This window comes from Electrona antarctica (genome assembly GCF_951216825.1).
Source record: "Electrona antarctica genome assembly, chromosome: 5".
Taxonomy (NCBI): Eukaryota; Metazoa; Chordata; class Actinopteri; order Myctophiformes; family Myctophidae; genus Electrona; species Electrona antarctica.
This window is the reverse complement of record NC_136810.1, coordinates 34,270,507-34,291,395: the sequence shown is the minus strand read 5'-3', so window position 1 is coordinate 34,291,395 and position 20,889 is coordinate 34,270,507.

Sequence of the window (20,889 nt, the reverse complement as noted above, 5' to 3'; positions counted from 1 at the left end):
TGTGTTCAGGTAGAGAGAGTATTGTGTGCCAATACCTTCCTGTGTATTAGCCAACCTGCCAAAAAAATATAATAATAACAGTGGAGGAGACATGAGGCGAGATTTCACTCTAGAGGATTGGGTCCCACTCTGTTTTTTCGTCTATAGAGATGTTTCTTCTCAGTTTAAAGGCTTGTGTTTCTCAACACCCATTTCAATGTGCTGACACCCCAACTGTGTGAGGTGTTGGAAAATATTTAAAAAATATTGTCAGTGGCAGTGCACAGTGAACTCCAAAAACTCAACGTGAAAAGGGTAATCACCAATAGGGTTTATAATGACATCTCCATGCTGTTAATTCATCATTGGCTTCACCATAGGAGATGAATAATGTGTAAAATGGGCACACATTCTTTGTTTGCTGTGCACTCTTCCAGGATTTACATTGGAAGACTCGCTAATGCTTTGTTTTGCAGACAAATTGTATTTACTCTAGACTAGAGTAGCCTATTTGTGTACCGCATTGTGTACCGCTGTTAGAATGTGTTGCATGCTGTTTTGAAATGAAGATCCTTCCGACGGCACCATGTCAAAAGAAAATAGCTGTACTGCATTTTTACTTGCATTATGTCAACAGTTTTGCAACCTTCAGGCTGATGCAGCAATGAACACCAGTGTGCAGCTCGCGCCACTCATCTAAGCAGGCAGTTAGCTAAGCTCAGCTGATTAATAAATAACAATGCCATGGTCTTGGATCAGTGCATCGCTAATGTGCTCCGACTCTTTGGCTTGCTCCTGTTGCGTTTATATTCTGCTTGGCTTCATAAATACGAGGGGGGGGGGGTCTTGCTACTGTCTGTCAGTGTGTCGTAGGGGCGTCTCAGCGTGTAGCCATCAAAGCCCACTGCGGCTGGAGCTCTCCTCGTGCTGGCGTATTTGTCTCTCCACATGGCCAAACGCAATTGGACGTGAGCTCCCTGTGGCTCAGCCCCCCCGTTGAACTCCCCTCCCCTCGCGTGCATGTAAATTATGTAAGTGCAGGGGAGGCAACGGTGAGCAGGCATACAGTAGTGCCATTTTCACCAGCCTTTGCAGCGATGTTGTAGCCCAACTAGCCTGCCCTAGCATGCCAGCCTGCCATAGCATGCCCAAGCATGCCTAGACTGCTACATTGCTTACAACAAATGCATTTTTCACATGGGTTGAGCAGTCTGGCATGTCATGGTGAAGACATGCACAGAGGGGTTAGTGGGTTCACTTCACTGGCTGTTCTTTAGTTAAGAGCTGACATGTCTAAATGCGATGTCTGTGTATTGTGTAGCCATGCAGGGGAATTCTCTCTCCACCGCTTAGACAAGGCTCCGGCTCTGCGCTCAGCCCCTCTCATGAAATAACAATAGAGCGCCACTTTAAACCTCAGCGCTCACAGAGGATTAGCTTTCAGCTACAGAAGATGCATACTAGTGTTTTCATAAAGCCACGCTAGGCAAAATAGATAGATGCCTCCCAATTTAAATATGTGCCGCCATCATAGAGCCTGTATTTGTGAAGCATTATTTGCTATTTATATTGCAAAGAATATTCATTCAGAAGACACCACACCACATGCAGTTACATTATCACAGTAACCGGTTATTGCTCATTTGCGTTTTTCTTTTAAACAGTGCTTTAGCTGTTTTTTTGTTTATTTGCTTTTTGGGTTGGAAACACAAGAGCATTCCAACCTCCATTGAATTGAAACAACTTTGCAGCCATGCAGACAGAACCCCACACTGTGCAGTGTGCAACACAGATCACAATAAATCACACGCCAGCCAGTAAATAAGTCAGCGCATTCTCATGTTTTTACTCCCTCGTTTCATCCATCTCTCTCTGAATCAACAGATCTAGCTCATTTCTCCCGTCTGCTATCGGAGGGACCTCTGTTTGGGAGAGGCTACGATATCAGATATAGTAATAATGAAAACATAACATGACCCCCGCTCTTCAATTTCCGTTAAACGGCGAATCTCTCTTATCCACCAAGTGGCTCGTTGTAAACGTGCCCCTGCCTATGCTGCTCTGTAGATTGAATGGGTGATAAGTATCTCTTGTGTGTTTCTGCTCTGTCACACACTCAGAGAGTTGCCATATGAACGTACAGTATGTCCCGTACAGTAGCCTATAGGTGCTCTTCACACCGTGCTGAGGTACAGTAGTCTGCCTTCTGACTGAGGAATAATTAAAGAAGCAGATTGCTGCACACATGCAGCCATGATGAGGAATGCCTCTCTTACATAAATCAATATAGCTCTTGTTTATTTCTCCCTCTTCTCTCACTTCGTCACGTTCCCTCTCCCTCGTTCTGTCTTCACTGTATTTCTTAAGGCAGACAAAGTTCCTCTCTGTGCTTGTAGGTCAGTGTGTCACTGTGCCTTGGCCTGATGCTTATGCTGTTTGACAAGCACCCAGTGCAAAAAAAGAAGAAAAACACACACACACACACACACACACACACACACACACACACACACACACACACACACACACACACACACACACACACACACACACACACATGACACACAACAACTATACATGCATATATATATATATATATATATATATATATATATAATGTATATTCTCCCCTTCCCCTGAAAGTTAACACTGTCTGTTAACACACACACACACACACACACACACACACACACACACACACACACACACACACACACACACACACACACACACACACACACACACACACACACACACACACACACACACACACACACACACATGACACACAACAACTATACATGAATATATATATATATATATAATGTATATTCTCCCCTTCCCCTGAAAGTTCTGTCTTTCTCTCTATCTGCCTCCCTCCCTCTTTCAGTCTCTCTCTGTCACTTTCTCTCTCCCTCCCCATCTCTCTCTCTCTCTGTCTGCCCCCCCATCCCGCCCCCTCCCTCCTCATATTATTAGCCTCATATTCTGGGGTCGAGGCCAGAAGGAAGGGTATCCATCTGTTTAGGCTGTGGGTTCATGTCTCACTATGGCAACCAGCAATGCAGTGGCAGAGAGAGAGAGAGAGAGAGAGAGAGAGAGAGAGTAAGTCAGTGTGAAATAATGCATGGTTATGAGGCAGCTCCGTGAACACCTTTCCACCATATTAAGTTTTCATAATTGAATAAAACATGGAAGTGCTCTGAACATCCCCCTCGGAGGGAAATGACAGTCACTAAAGCACAGAAGCCAATTCAATAAAGAATAGCAAATGAATAAGTAATGTGGCGCAAACGAAGTGTGGTATATGACAACAACTGGTATGATTTACGCTACGCCATCTCTCCCAGTATACGAGGCGGTACGGGAATGCATGCAGGGCAATCATGATGTGGTGAAATGATGATGTTGTAGTGCTGGACACAGAGACGGTCAGCCATGCATCTGTAAAATGCAGCATAAAGTGCACAAATATACAGTGCACGCACGCACGCACGCACGCACGCACGCACGCACGCATTCACGCACACACACACACACACACACACACACACACACACACACACACACACACACACACACACACACACACACACACACACACACATGCACACACACACACACACACACATGCACTCAAAGCATTTAGCAGGAGAGGTATGCTGTGAAATACCCTCAAGGTCCTTGGCAGCATTAGGGGAAAGGCCTGGGAAGGTTAGGAAACATCAAATCAACGCATTGTAATGTGAATGGACTGCTGACTTTGATTGTCTGCCTTGGGACTGCTTTAGCATTGAGTGTTGTCACACACAGAAAGAGGCAGGTTATAATTTAAGAGAGGGAGAAAAGCAATATTGCAAGGATATTGTAGATGCCTGGGCAGTGGGCATCCTTCATCACAGAGTAATGAGTACATTACAAATGTATACTCTTGTTAAATGGCATAAATCGATGCAGTTGGCAATTAATTAATTAATGATGACATGAGAGGAGGCTTCTGTTGTGTTTTCCTAAGAAAAAGTATGCAATATCCACACATTAACGTCTTCCTTGCAGGGAAACTGCGAAATGTTGAAATGGCCGTCGGTCAGAGAAAATTATCTAACTATTACGGCTATATACAGACAGCAGAAGATGACCCCCCCCAGTCAATGCCCCACCCCCACACCCCAAGGAAATGATGGGTCAGCCCTGCTTAGTGTCACAAGCCGCAGATATCCTTGCCTCTGAACGTGGCAATGCTCTTAAGCCTCTCTCCTATAATGGAGTGGCCAGTCTAATCTGTGAGAGCAGGTAAGGAAGAAGGTTTTTACCTCTCCACCCTGACCCATCCGTTTGGCACTGGACTGTTCGGATTACTTACAATACACTAGTGTAAAGTACAGTGTAGAATACTGCAGCAGAGTGAAGAGGTATCCTCTCTTCACACTGTCTCTTCCCATGTTGGTCCTAATGAAAAGGACAACCCAACACAAGAACACAGCAATTTATTTAGCTATTGTTATCAGTGCATGTGCTTCTTCAAATAAGGTATTCAATATTTGTTTGCAAGTTAGATTGTCATTAGTCAAAATTGCATGGAATATTGTTGATAATCAGCAACACCGTATCGGGAAAGGAACTGGTTGGAATAACGTGTTCCTTCCACACGCTACATCCAACCAGCAAAAATGTACATGATGAAGTCATGAAATTAATTTAACTAAACTAAACTAAACTAAAACAAGCATTTCTGTAGTATAGGCAAGACTTTTCAATAAGACCTTTCAAATTAATTCATGCCTTCATGCCATTACAACACAATAATGTAACCTTGACCAAAATAAAGGCGACGTAAAGTTGATTTGCATATATCAGCATACCAAAATAGAATAGAAAATAGTGGCTTCTTGGAAGGTCAAAAAAGAAAGAAGAAAACATGCAAAAACAAATTAATATTGTTGTATGGACCAGATAAGACTACTGAAAACAATAGAATACCATGTTAGAAGTACCTTTTGGACCCCCCCTCTCTTTTATGCAATTCATTACAGCCTCTAATGTGGAAATTGCAGTAGTTCATTGTGATTTTGATAATGTTTTGATTAATTGTTCAGCCCTAGCATCTGCTTGAAAACACTGTAGGCCGGCTGCTGGGTAGTTATGGGTAAAGTTAATCAGTTTAATGTCTTAATTAACATAAGCCCTATTTTAAATTACACTATGAGAGTGTAATGCAAAAAAACAGACCCGATTCACATCACAACATATTGGGATCTTATACTGTACATCTCCACAATGTAAAATAGGGATGCCACTGCCAGGTTGCAAGTGGTTAAACTAGAGGCCATATAGATTCTAATGATGCCATGGCCTCCCTGCCCTGTCTTTATCGATGGCAGGTTACTTACTACTGTAAGTGTACAGTGAGTGATCAAAGCCACAGACATTACTATGTGGTGTTTACTGCCGAAGCCTTACTATACACCAAAACAATCTGTGCATTGACAAACTTGTGGACATTAGGGTATTGTACCAGAATCCGGTTCCAAGTTAGAACTTAAAGTTAGAATTGTAAATGTCAAGTACCGGATACTTCTTAAAAACCAAAGAATTTCAGTTCAGCTCTTCAGTTCCTAAACACTCCAATAGAGCTCAGTTTTGCAAACAAAGCCAAGGGGGAATTCCCCTTTACCGTTTGTTGGCTTTCCACGTGGGAGACCAGCGTTCCAATCCCAGGTTCCCGATATTATAGTTCTTAAGTTTGACACTTATTGATACCATGTTAGTTTATAGGGACATTTCTTGTGTTAGGTTTACTTAAACACCAGAATTTTCAGGACAAAAAGTTTCACTATTACCTCTCTCTCATGTTTGCATTGGTAATATCAAATACTATTTACGTCAGCTAACATTTTTGTTATCTAAACATTTGACCTTATTTTAAGCAAAATCTAAACAACACCCATCCCTAGTGGGCATTGCTGAACGTCGTTTGGCCAAATGGAAATAGTGATCATAATACATACTTAAAGTACCAGTAAGACACCTGAGGGCGAGGTCGTGTGCACGCATCCACCTGGGTGACAGCAGACTGCTGGGCGAGCACTGGCGCTTTGGCATGGGGGCCAGATCAACATATGGATTGAATTCTGTACTGGCTATATATGGAGCGTGTCTTGAGTGTACGGGTGTGATGTGGATTGTGGTCAGATCAACATATGGAATGTCAGAACAGGTCAGCTACATATATGGAGATCTAAGGGTGACAGCGGGGGCAGTGTACAGGGTTTGTTTGATGAGGGTCCAGTTAGGGCCGGGCCTTAATTTTCGGGCCTGATGAGAACTCTAGTGTGGCAGCGGGGGCAGAGTCCTGATGTGCATTTTCGGGCCTGTTTTCGCCGGCTTCCGGCACGGCTGCACTAATAACTTTGGGGCAGGCCCGTCTAGAGTTTAAATGGACAGGTATTAGTCAAAAGGGATACATCGAAGAGGAAGGATGGATGGGGAAGGATCAACATATGGAATGTCAGAACAGGTCAGCTCCATATATGGAGATCTAAGGGTTTGAGGTTTGAGGTCAGATGTAGAGTCCCTGATGATGTCACGTGATGTCCTGGGGTGGACCAAATAACTGACGGGAAATGCACGTTTTCATAGTAAATGTGACCTGCGGTCGCAACAAACTATGTCACATGAACAATTTTGGTGCAACTAAAAGATTCCATTAAATATTAATATACAGTATAATATACACACAGCCATATACTGTAACTGCAATACATTTATACACTTAACTTTCATTTCCCGGATTTGTAAAGAGCCCCGTGGGTATAGTAGACAAGAGTGCTTCATGATGTAATGCACGTAGCAGTGTGAGCTCACTGAGGATTGGGGACTTTTGAGTCTGTCTGTCTGTCTGTCTGTCTGTCTGTCTGTCTGTCAGACAGACAGACAGACAGACAGACAGACATACAGACAGACAGACAGACAGACAGACAGACAGACAGACAGACAGACAGACAGACAGACAGACAGACAGACAGCACCAGTTCTAAATAGTTGGGCCCTTGGCATACCAAGTGTTGCACTGAAATACATCTAGAAAAAAAGAGAGCGAGAGAGCTCTAAAGGAGGAGAAAGAGAGGGAGGATTAAACAAGATACGTGTGGGGGGGAAGGAGCAGCCACTGTACGACATGGTAAAAAAGAGATCATAAAGGAAGGCAGATACTGTAGAGGAATAGAAAGATCCATTGAGTCGTGCCAGAGCAGCAAAACGAACCCAAAATCTCCTGTCGCTGTATGAAAAGAATAGTGGGCCGACCCCATAGGTACTGGGCTGCTAGGTGCATCTCCTAACAAGCAGACTGTTCAAAGGCTTTTTAGTGCTCTAGAGAACATGAAAGGCATGTTTAAAAATTTAAAAGCCCGATCTGTTCCAGTGCTATGGAGCGGCAGAGGGAAGCAGATTTTTACGTCGCCATAATTCCCCAGTTGCTTGCTTTGTAAATTAATTAAGATGTTTATGACAGCTGCTTGCACCTAATGGAATGCTTATAGACTATGCTATTAATTATTACTGCTGGCCATGGCCAGGCTCCTATCAATGGGAATGTATGGCTATAGGTACTTATAGCCCCACCATATCTTCAACCTTAGCCCCTCCATATTGACCCTCCATGCCATTAACCTGGCTTAGACCTTCCATGTCTCAAACCATAGACTCTACATGCCTTTAATCTTAGGCCCACCATGTCTTAAACCTTAGAGACTGTCCATGACTTAAACATTGGGCTCTCTGGCCCCTATAATGCGTCTCTTATTTCCAGGTCTTAGGCGTTAATTAACACTTAGCGCGCCATTGCCGACGATTAAAGTCAATTGAAGCCTAATTTTGATACTGACGCTTAACGCCATTGCCGACGGCCTTCGGCAATTGAGCTTTTATAGCGCGTTCGATTGCTTGAGCCAAAATGCTACTCACGTTAGCCGGTTAGCTAGCTGTGTTGTTAGCACAGCACTGGATCGCCCATCTTAGATCGTCGTCGCCATAAGAATCCATTCTATCCATTTCTTTCAATCGCCTGTATCTCCTATTCCTTGTCCCAGATGGCATTTTGGTCTAAACAGCGTTTCTTTGACGGCACAGATCGGACGATGTAGAGCTCTCCAGAGCTCCGGTCTGGCTTCAGATGGTAAACAAGGCCTGTCCGCTCCGTGTAGCTTCCTAGGTTATGACTACTGCTCATGGACCGGAAATGGCGGCTTTTCAAAATAAGAGCTCAAATTAAAAAAATGCTGGCGTGAATTAGATCCTAATTTTTCAATAAATGATAGCGACCTAAGTGTTAAGTGATAATGCCACCATCCTATGTGCATTGCGCAATCCATATTATGCAAGTCGCGATGAACGCAAACACATAAGGCTTAAGACTTGGCAGCATACCCTAGCATATTTTACGCATTGGGGGAGTGTTTATATGTTAATTAACTCATTGAGAGCCACCATTGACTCCGGCGCTGCAACTTATCTGCTTCCGGATACAGCAGGGTCTTTTATTTTGAAGACCCCAAAATTCACCCCATAATGAACCGGAAGCAAAATCACCTAAAGTTAATCTGGCGATCGTATTTTTAAAAGTCATCAGAAGCGTTAATATTGTAACCGCGAGGTAGTGATGATTTATTAACAAGCCCCTAACATCGACGTTCTGTTCAAACACCTCAATCTGAGAGAAAGAAAGAGAAGAGAAAAATGGGTTTTAAGATCACGCTGGTAATGGCGTAACCTAGCGACGGGGACACTGGTAAACGGTGCATATCAGCAAGACAATTCTGAATCAATAAAATTATAAAAAGACATCTCACCACTTAACGCACAAAAAGTTGCACTGCGTCTTGCACTGATCTTAAACGTAATATAGACAACATTTTAGCCAAATTTTAAAATATATATCTATAGTTTTGGCCTTTTGTCCCTCTAGCATCCCCTGTATGATGATTCTGGTGTGTTTTCCGGCAGACACTACCGTTGGCTGCCTCTGCCCAGCAGTAGGCAGCAGCCCTCACACAACGGTGGCTTACTGCATGGCTGACCTCCCACGGGGTGCATGTTTCTCTGGTCTGCCTCTGCCCAGACCTTGCTCGCCGAGCAGTGGACAGCCAGAGGAGGAGGGGAGGGATCCGAGACAAGAGAACGTCGGATCCCTCTCCAAATCTCCTGGTTACATCAATATCGTTCATGTGAAGTGGTTTATTTGTGCTTATTTGTTGAAATGGTGGAAGTCGCTATAGTGAGTCACACCACCGCCGGATGACCGCGGCTGCCTCAGCCTGCGGGCGGGTTGAAGCATGGATTCTACTGTGGTCGCTGGCCGCGAGAGGCACGGAGCTGACGGTCGGTGAGCGAGCCTCCACCGTTGGTGAGATTATTTTTACTAGCATGGTTGTGACTGCGGATGCCTGCCGGGTTGAAGCCTGCATTGTACCCGTGCAAGTCGATCACAACCGATATAGGAAAAAGAATCTCGCCAACGGTGGCTCACCCCTCGCCGTCAATGATCATCATAGCGATTTTGATCAATACAATGAATATGGGTGGACAAAGTACTTCACATGAAAGATGCTGTGGTGGCTGGGGCATTTGAGGAGCAAAATATATTTTATATGCACCGATTACAAATAAAATAAAATGTATATGTTGAGTGCCAGCCCAGTGAGAAAGCTACGGGAGCATCTCAGGGGCTTGTGACCACGTCCACGGGACTCGTGTGATATTGCGATTATGCTACAGTTACCCTTAAAAACAATACGTCATTAACAATGTCATTAACTGTATTCGATAGAAAATATTTGTCATGCTATATTTAGCCATTATGATCGCAAATATCTGATGTGTCCCGCGAGGCCCCGGGTGAGCAGTAACAACAACCCATAGCCTGAAGTGACCTGGCTCGGCCAATAGAATATCAGGGAGGGGGGGTGGAGCCAGATTTGAATCTGGAAACATGACTCACTTCTGTGTACAAACACTGGAAGTTGTCTATATTAGCTTTAAAGGCAATGGCAGCCAATACTCGGGTTTGATTAAGGTAATGCCCAAACACACCCATGACTAATTCACGTCCGTTTTACACACAGCGCCATGATGATGGCGCAGAGCGCAAATTACCGCACCCAGAATAGACAAAATGGCATTGGTCACGCCTCCAAGTTAATTAATAAGACCTGGCGTTAAATAAGACGTGCTTAATATGTCTTCATCCATAGGACTTCATGGGCTACATTTTCGTCACCGCTAAACCCCTTATCCCTAAACTTCTTTGTCTTTCTTTACTATTTTGCAAAACATTTTTGAATAGTTAAAATGGCCAGTCTACAAGCTCACAACGTGTCAATGTAGATTGGCTAGTTGAACTATTCAAAAATGTTTTTCAAAATAGTTAAAAAAGGCAAAGAAGTTTAGGGATAAGGGGTTTAGCGGTGACGAAAATGGAGCCCCATGTGTTTTACCATATATTTTTGTCTTAACCTTAGATCCTCCATGTATGTAATTATAGACGTTCATATCCCGCAGTGAAAAATGTGACAGATTTTGAAACAGATTTTGTAACCAATTAAACAACAATTAATCTATCATGGTTAAAATGGATGATTTTTAATATAATATAATAATATAATATTAATATATACAATATATATAATATAATATCTTTAATATAATATTAAAATAACTTTGTCTTCACCAGTCTATTAGTCTGGGATGCTATGTTTTCGCCCTGTGTGTGCCATGTTTCTTAGACACCGATGGACCAATCAGCATGAAATCTATACCAGGCTGTTTCACGTTTTGGCTTGTAATTTGTTTAACTTTGGTTTTACAATAAAACAAATCTCTACCCTGGATTCTTTGGATCATAATGCCACTCCCCATATGCTACGCCATTCCGCCTCACAGTTTTACCATCAATTACTTTGTAATACTTTGTAATCCTTTGTGTTATCACTATGATCTTCCCAAAAAACTAGTGGACCATCCAGTTCCCTTGTCTAGTTTTTAGAATAGAGTAGTAACAGTGTAAACTGTAGCTGACCTCATGAGGCCACCCTAGAGGTCTGCACCCTGCTGTTAACTTGCCTCCAGAGTTGGAGAGCTTTTATTTAGAAAGCATAAACCACAGGACCACCAAATCCATGAATGAACATTAATTTTCTACTACTATTTATAGCCTCTCCTTCATATGACTTCATCAAACAGTCCTTCCTCTGACATTATTATTGCAACGACATAAGTACTGTACATCCCACAATGAGAGTATTGTTGTAAGTCATTTATATTATGTAAAGTCTTGTTTGGTTCAGATGACGTAACATGTTGCTTGCAGAGCTTCCAGCCCAAAGGTAAAGGAAAGGAAGGCTACTACTTCATATACACTCTTATAGCCATACTGGTTGTAGTGATAGCACCTGTTTGATCTTAGAAGGGATACAATTCCTGTGTTTGCCAGCTAAGTAGCCGCTCTGCTTGTGGAAACACAACCATTTGTATCCAGGCACGGAGCATCATGAGGTCGAGTTACCCGAGAGTCAGCGGGGCAAATAAATAAGGCAACACTCCCCACTCCATTGATTACACCACACTGAATAGTTTTGTTTCCTCTATCCTGGCAGCAGCTTGTAGCTATTATGCTTTGCATCATTTCATCCTGTGTTATCCTTGAATGAATGAATAGTTTATTTCGATCTTTCTCCTTTTCAAAGAGACATTACAAATTAAACAGTACTTTTAAGGTGATCGAAAAGGTACAGGCAGAAGCTTATAGCTTATTAGTGCCTATCCTTATCACAATGTATTCCAAGATACTAATGTGAATATACATAACAACATAAAAACAAAAAAAAACAAAAAAACATTACAAAAGAGACCAGAACTAAAAACTAAAAAATCCTTCCCGGCTGCAGCGGGAGTCGGTGCAACAAACCGAACTGCACTCCACCTGCGCAGCAGCGCAGTGTCGATGTGTGAAATATGTATTCAGTCTTTCATCAAGCTCTTTATCTGCTGCGTGTGGCTTATCCTCGTGTGTAAAGTCCTCTGTTGTGTTAGCTTTGAAAAACAGGGAGGGGGGCATGTGTGATCTGTGTTCTATTAATCATAGTCCAGCTCCCTGGCTGTCCCGTTATCACACATGTGTGTAATTACAGGGTATTTGTGCTTTAAGCGTGGCTCTGTTGCCTGGAAATAGAAGAGTAGCTCTGCTGATGAACTCCCTGCTAATAGGACTACCTTTGATCTGCGTAGAGCATGCAGGGCTTACAGAACGTGCAGGTTTTAATTATGAAATACATGAAAAATAGATGCTACGCTAAGTGCCGGCCATGACTGCAGCGAATCACAGCAGCAGCAGCAGCTGTAGCAGCTGCTCTCTGGCTTTGACTTTTCCTTCCTCTCTGTCCTCCAGTGATCCAGAATCTTCAAACTCTCTCTACCTCTTCCTCCTATGACTCCTTTCACTATTGCAGAGACGCAAAAAAAGTCAAGTTTGTGATATTAATTAGTAGATTGACAGACATGTAATTAATCTCGGAGGAAGTTTTCATTACATAGGAAGCTTCAAAGGGGCAGTTTGGCTTATTGGCAAGTGCTAAGACCAGAGCTAATGGGGCTGGGGTTCCCTCCCCTCAGAGCAATTACAGCCAAGTCCTTATCAGCAGAGCCCTGAGTCCACTGTTGTGGGACCTTGTCTTGCTACACACACAAGAAGTGATCCCTCCCCATAGATATCGGTTCATTAGACAAGTGTCTGCTGTACTGTATTTTACTGAATTAGAATTGAGACTGAAATCACTGATGATAATGAAAGGCTTTCAGTATAGTTTTGAGTCAGCATTCATAAAGCTGATGTTAGCTGGCATTAGTTTGTCATCAAGTCTGCCCCTCTTAGTGATTACACAAGCAGTCTTTTGAGTTCAGTCGTGCGGCAGACCTGAACGGACCTGTTAATAAATAAATAGTCTGAGTGTATCAGCTGCACATGAATTGCACTAGACCAATGTGGTCTGCTACCTTGTGACAAGGACTGGAGCTATCATGAGCCAGTCCAGATATGATGAGAAATATGCAGTGCTATAATGGGCTGCTTGCATGAGCATCTGTGATAGTGACATGTAGCTTTCTCAAAATCAGTCAGCCACTGTGGTTTCCTGAAGCAGCTGCTTTACTTCCTTTGTGCACTGTCTACACCACCAAGAACAGTGCAGAGATTTCAGTTGCACATCTGTGACCTTTTTTTGTCTTTATTCAACTGTAGTATGCAGTTTATCTTGACTATTTAACGGACATCCACATAAGGTATAGCCCAGGGGTGCACATCTCTATTGGATGGGGCAATTGTATTACTCTTACAACCCATTATTGTAAAAGGTTATATATAGTGCATGCCCTAGGAATTGTATTTAATTGTAGTTAATAAATGCCCTTTAGATTTCAACATGTGTGTGGCTCAAGGCATTTAGTGTAATGTGAAGGGAATGGGTTGTTCTTAGAGCATTGTTGAGCGGGCTAGTATACAGTATAGCATATAAAGTGGTTAAAATGATTTTGAATGCTATATTAACTCATTTTACTGGGGACCCCTGGGGGTCCCTTGATCCCACTTCAAGAACCGCTGCTGTAGGGTGCTGTACTGTTGGAGTAGATCCACTAATAGAATGAGAACGTTTGTGTTTGTGGGCATTCTCCTGAATGAAACAACTGAGAAATAATCAAGCTGTTCATGCTGTTTCTGCCATATAAGCATAACACAGAGAAAGGAACACAGAAGTAAAACGTATAATTGTTCTGATGAGGTATCTGCTGCACAATCCCTGCAGTCCAAGTAACCAGAGTTATTACAATAATTTAAGCCCGCCCAAACACACCTAGCCATGGCCAGTGTGTGGACTGGTGTTCTGTTCAGCACTGCTCAGTAACGGTAAAGCCAGGGTGGTCCGCTATATGGTTTGTCTTTATTTATGGTGCGGGCTGAGAGGCTATTGGGTTTCATATGTGGTTGAGGCTGGATCACAGGGAGATTACCATGGGGCTGGGAACCGTCTGCTCGGAGAGTACACAGAGGCCTGCCTGTGCCCCTGGCCTCACTTTGACCAGCGCCTAGGGTCTTCATGTATCCGCTGGGCCCCCGGGGACCTGCTAGTGCTCAGCGGAGAATTACTGTATAGTACAGCCAGAGCCCGGATCAGAGGAGAGAACATCACAGCAGTGGAAACCCCGTGCATTTGGCTTTTCACCTGCACCACTCAACCAAACCACTCGCCAAACAGCTGAACCGAGTATCTCAGTGTTTCCTTCAGCCCGATCTCGGCCCAAACACGGTGAAATAGCACGGATTGGCAATTCCGTATACAGGCCTAGAAACCCCTAAAATCTGTACATATTATACTACCGTTTTGACCGCGACGGAGACGTGGCTTTGACTAGTATTGTAAGGAATTGCCAAATCCCTGTTATTTCACAGTTTTGGGGGTAGATTGGGTTTGACATTATTTACGATTCTGTGTTATTTACGATTATGTATGGATTTTTGGGTTTTCTAGGTGTGTATGTACGGAATTGCCAATCCGTGCTATTTCACCATGTTTGGGTGAGACCGGGTTTGTTACAACTCCGACGGGCCCGAGTCGGATCTACCGAACTTCGCAATGTTCGACACAGCAACTCGGTGGTGTCTCTCGTGGCTCAAGTTCCTTGGAGATGGCGCCCCTTCGTCACAGTCTATGGGAGGATTTCAGTGTAACATGTATGGATTTTGGGGTTTTCTAGGTGTGTATGGAGTTATGGATGGAATTGGAGAGAGAGCGAGTGGAACTCTACCACCAAGCCCTTACCCTAACCATAACCGCATGCACGACGCAATGCATGTCGGACCAAACGCACTGCCGCGGATGCAAGCGGCAGTCGAGTGTCATAATCCCCCCAGTTTCCCCGGCTGCTGCCGGCCCTTCTCCCGTCAGCGCCGCGGCTGTTACCGGTAGTTTACCGGCGGTTGCTGCGTGAAGCGGCGGCCACGAGATGGAGTGGCAGTGGAGTGACATAATCCCCCGGCACATGCCGGTCCTCCCCCCGGCAGCGCCGCATCTCATGCCGTTGCCGGATTATGCACTCGCTGCTTCTGATTCATTTGGTCCCCCTGAGTTTGCTGCAAACAACTGCAATCAAATGCTGTTATTCAGAGAGCGCTACCATGGTAAATATTATTCTGATTGATATGAACCACTCTCGCACTAAGAACAGGAGGGTCAGCGGGCCAGTGTTGGAATTCAGAGCGCTGCTGCCGCGCTTTTGCAGCCAGACCATTTGTTTTAGAACTCGGGCTAAACGAACCTGTGCGGCAACGTCTCGCCAATAACAATAGCACTTATCGCAGTGTTCCCTGCGGTACAATTAAAATTCCGTCAGAGTCTTCAATCTGCCTCCCAGCCATGCCTGCTGTTCCGGTAGCCCTCCTGGGCCACGTCAATTCCTCTGCTGCAATGTATAATTCACGAGCCACCAAACGGCTTCGACTACTCACCTGCATGGCGACTCGCAGGCCCAGCAAAGCAGAACCACACTGGGGAGAAGCTGTGTCTGAGCCCCAGCAGACATCTGTATGGGGTCAAGGAGTGTACGACACGGTGCCTCAGTCAACAAGGGCTCCCATGATCACGGGGTCACCCTGATCACTCCACACTGCCGCTGGGATCCTGTACGACTGCCTTTCTTAGCACGGTGTCTGTGTTTCTGTTTTTTTTTCTTTCTTTTTTTTTCATTCTCCTTTTCTCTTCTGAAAGACAATTGTGATGTCCTCTAAAACTAATTTGGATGTAAATCTGCTATTTGCAGATAATTCCATAGTGATGCATCGTTGTAACCTGTGGAGTCTTTGGAGTGGTTGCTTTTAGTTAAAACCAATTAGAAATGACCAGAAATAACATCGCCTAGAGACAGAGAAGTCATTTTTCTCTTGAGCCTCCCCAGAGATTTGGCCTCTCCATGGATTAAGTGTTTTAGTATATTAGGGGGGCAGCTGATTAGAATCATTGTAGCTTTTTTAATCATTACTTTTTTTTTTTGCATTTATAGTTTATAGCAGTGTAATATCCACGGCAAAGTGTGTCACTGAAAAGGGGAGGATGGTTAACATGACTTTGGATATGAAACGTGGCCTTCACAAAGGCTGCCAAAGTTAGAACAGCACCCAACTCCCCCATTCATCTCAACCAGATTATTTATCACCAGACGTTTTTATGAGGCGAGTGTTAATGCCCTAACAACCCCTCGTTGAGCATTAGGGCCATTTACATACTGTACACCATACATTTAATGTTTTATAACCCCATTGTTGTCACTTATGTACTGCAGATGCATGGGAATGATTAAGATTTAAAGCTTGGAAAGCGCTGGAGTGAAAAGGTTAAGATGAGGCTAAAATTATTTAAAAAAAATTAATGAAGTGTAAAATGTAGTGTTTGAAACGTCGTCAGCGTATTGTACACAACTTCAGAGTTAAATTAACACTCAGGATTTTGCTCTGTCGACCCTGGTACACTGACATTGTTGTTACATTTTTAATGACAGAATCTTTGTGATTTCACAATCTTCTTAGCAGAGATGCGATAATGTAAGTAATGCAGGGTAGTCGATAATGTAAAAGTAATGCAGGGTAGTCAAGTAGAGAGTAAAATTACAGAAGTGAGGTAAGGGCACACATAGAGTCAAAAGATGTCTACAGTACATCCATCATTCTTAGGATGATGATGGCTTTGTTCCCGTCATTAACCCACAACCTCAGGGATACCGCCTGAAAATGAACAGTACTATATAAACCTCTGTATCACTTTCACCCTGGCCTCCCTATTTTGGGCATGTCATTATTATAGTCAAACATAGTCAAAACTTTTTAAAATGGTCATAGTTTTGGGGTGAGACGCGTCGAGAGCACTTTGTGATCGTCATCATTACGATCACGGAGGACTTGCAGATACTGGAGGGTTTCTAGCACTGGCCCGCAGCGGTGACGCCAAACTAATAATGACCTCTAACTGGAGTAGATGTCTGGGCAGCACCTCAAAGACCCCGACGTCACTCCTTCCTGCAGCTGGCTCCGTTCGCGCTGGCCGTGTCCTTGTTGTGCGGCGGGCGTGGAGCGGCGTCGTGCGGCTTGCAGGAAGCGGGCCTCCCTGTCTCCCCAGACTGAGCAGTGAATGAGGATAAGTGAGGAGCGCCAGTCAATGAATCAAGCAGCAGGAAGGGAGCAGCCAGGGGGAGAGTGTGACGTCCCCACGGGAGAGGCCTCGCATTAGGAACTTCCTCGTCTGTGTGTTTCTGGCACAGGTTAAATGGATCGCTCCCATTAGCGCGCTGAGAGGACAGCTCCATTATATGAAGGAGACTGTAACTTTGAATGTCACGGTGCAACAACCCCAGAGCGCGCCTCGTCTCCCAGGGAGGCCGGGTGACAATAACCATCCATGATAATCATTCCCTGTCAGGCTTTAAGGAACCCGGAATGATGACGTACGGCCCGCCGTGCGCCTCAGACTTCATTACGACACTGTCACTTTGAGTCGCCCTGGCGGTTGGCGTGGCACTACTCCGCGGCGCAGGTGGGGGGGGCTGGGCGCTGTGCTGCCAAAAGAAGCCCCAGTCTCACTCTCCTCCCATCTAAGTGGCATGTTTACAGGATGTGCGCCCCGCCACACCCCCCCCCCAACCCCCCTCCTTGCATATACTGTAGACGTGCCGGAGGTTAACCTCCAGCCGTCTGCACAGTGCCACTGTCTTCCTCCACGGCATGGGCGCAGGTCTCATGAGGAGCGACTGCAGCAACGTGCTGGATTGTTTACCGATGCGAGGGGAAATATGTGACTGATCAAAGACGCCGGCGCGGCTCTGACAGCCGTCCCTCCTTCCATTGTGACAAATGGTAATGGCAAAAACGAGACTGCAGTAGCGAGGCTCACATAGTGGGAACAACACGCAACACATTTATTTTATTTAGCCTGTTTGATTTGTATTAGGAATCACACGGATAATCACCGCATAGCACAGGACACGATTGTAGGGCGTATAGAGGATTTCATGGAGGATCCTACTGTCTAGCTGTGTGTGTGTGTGTGTGTGTGTGTGTGTGTGTGTGTGTGTGTGTGTGTGTGTGTGTGTGTGTGTGTGTGTGTGTGTGTGTGTGTGTGTGTGTGTGCGTGTGTGTGTGCGTGCCTACTGTACATGTGTGTGCACGTGTGTGTGCACGTGTGTGTGTGTGCACGTGTGTGTGTGTGTGTGTGCGTGTGCGTGTGTGTGTGTGTGTGTGTGTGTGTGTGTGTGTGTGTGTGTGTGTGTGTGTGTGTGTGTGTCAGTGTGTGTTTATAGCAGCTTGTTTGTCAGTTTATCTGGCAAGGAGAGCTTCACCTCCAGATTGACCTCTGAACCTGCCATCCAGCCGAGTAGACATGAGCTGGCAGGCATCGCCAATGTCAGAGCTCGAAGCGAAGCCCTTCCCCCTCACAGCCTGACTTACTCATTGGCTCTCATTGGCTCTCATTTGCCCTTTATCCTTGCCCCCTCCAATCACAGGGTACTGAATGACACATAGAGGAGGAAGTGGGCTTGCCATCCTCCCCGCCCGTCTCCTCAATCGCTGCATAGCAACAGGCTGTTTTCCTCAGCGAGCCTCCGCGATAAAGGGCAGTAATGGCTTGCTCATCTACTGTGCGCGAGAACTTTATTTTTTCGGGGTGGGGTGGGGTGGGGTGGGGGGTGACATTGAGTGGGTGTCGGCAGTGGAAGACACGCTAGCGAGACTGTAGTTTGTGGTGCTTCTTGGTAGACATTGAAGTACAGGGGAGTGATATAAGACTGTCAGTTAGAGTTGCTATAAACCCAAATGAAATAAAACCCATATACAAATCCAAATAGGTTCATGTTTGGATTATCAAAGACCAAACATACAATATGAAAAATGTGACATACTTCCATACAAAGTGGCCGGCTGTATTAACCAGGACCAGGGATGTCCAATGATTGTGCAAGGGAATGGAACAATATTCTCAGTCATATTCTCAGTTGGTATACATTTGGTGTCAATTCAGGGACACCAAATTCAGTTTCAATGAATTTCAGACTTCTTGTATGCCTCCGTTGTGTTTGCGATATGGACAGGATCTCGAGGCGAAGTCATGGCGGAGAGGGTTTACAGCTCGGTGAGCTAAGGGTTGCATCACTGCGTTTTGCAGATGATGTGGTCCTGATGGCACCATCGGTCCAAGACCTTCAGTCTCACTGGACCGGTTCGCAGCCGAATGTACGCCGGCTGGATGAGGATCAGTGTCTCCAAATGAGGCCATGGTTCTCAGCAGGAAACCGGTGGATTGTGCAGTCCGTGTAGGGAATGAGGCATTACCCCAGGTGAAGGAGTTTAAATATCTCGGGGTCTTGTTCACGAGTGAGGGGAGGACGGAGAAGGAGATCAGCCGGAGAATCGGAGCAGCAGGGGCGGTATTGCAGTCGCTGTACCGCTGTGACAAAAATATAGTTGAGCCAGAAGGCAAAGCTCTCTGTCTACCGAGCAATCTTCGTCCCTACTCTCATGAAGTGTGGGTCATGACCGAAAGAATAAGGTCGCGAATACAAGCGGCAGAAATGAGTTTTCTTCGACGGGTGACTGGCATCTCCCTTAGAGATAGGGTGAGAAGTTCAGTCACGCGAGAGAGACTGAGTAGAATCGCTGCATCTTCACCTGGAAAGGAGTGGTTCGGGCATCTGGTTAGGATGCCTCTTGGGCGTCTCCCTAGGGATGTCCTCGAGGAACGTCCCACACACACACACACACACACACACACACACGCACACGCACACGCACACTCACATGTTAAGTTAATGATGTTCCCTGTTGACTATTTCCAGTGAGTGTGTGTTATGACATGCACTGTGACTTTAAGGGAAGACCGGTGGATACAAACCGGATATAACCGGATGTTGTGATACTGTGAGTCAATTTTGGAGTTGAGAATGGCGGAGTGCCGACAATAAAGTTGTGTTGTGTTTTATTCCAATGTTACTGGAATAAAACTGTCCGGTCTTCCCTTAAAGTGCATCACATAACACACACACTCACTGGAAATAGTCAACAGGGAACAACATTACAACATTAACTTAACACACACACACACACACACACACACACACACACACACACACACACACACACACACACAGAGAGAGATGTCATGTTTCTCTCACTTCCGCTATCATAAACATTTTTCACAGTCACCAGGTTGTTTGTGTGGTATCAAAAAACAGCTCCTGTAGGATTTTTGTGCCAATTTCTTTTTTGCAGATCTTGGTTCTATAGAGTCCAAACTATGAGAAAATGATGGGGTTAAAATTTTCCCGACCCCCACCCCTTTTCTGAGGGGTCATCTATTTTGGGACCTCCCATAATAGTACGCCAGATAATTAAAGTCCGATTTTCATAATATTAGAGTTGTTTTGTAGGTTTTAAAATATTCTTGAAGTTGATTTATTACACTTTTAAAGTAGCCAGAATAATCTTTTCTGACTTTTGGCTGGGGACTTTCTTCACCCGGGACCCCCAGACTCAGTACTATGAATACAATAGTATTACATTCCTCGCTCTGCTCCTGTTGCAGAACAATGTCAAATTAGATATAATTCATAATTGAAGCATAAAAGGTTTTTGTAGCTGGGCTCTGATAACAAAAATGAGTAGTAGCTAATACCAGGGGTCTTCCACAGGGGGTCCGGGACCAGTTTTGCCCCTTCTCTTGCACCCATTTCTGTGATTTTCTAACTATTTTTGAATAATATTAGAAATGTTGTGTATGTTTTTATGTATTGTATTCATGTATTGTACTTTGAGGGTTTATTAGT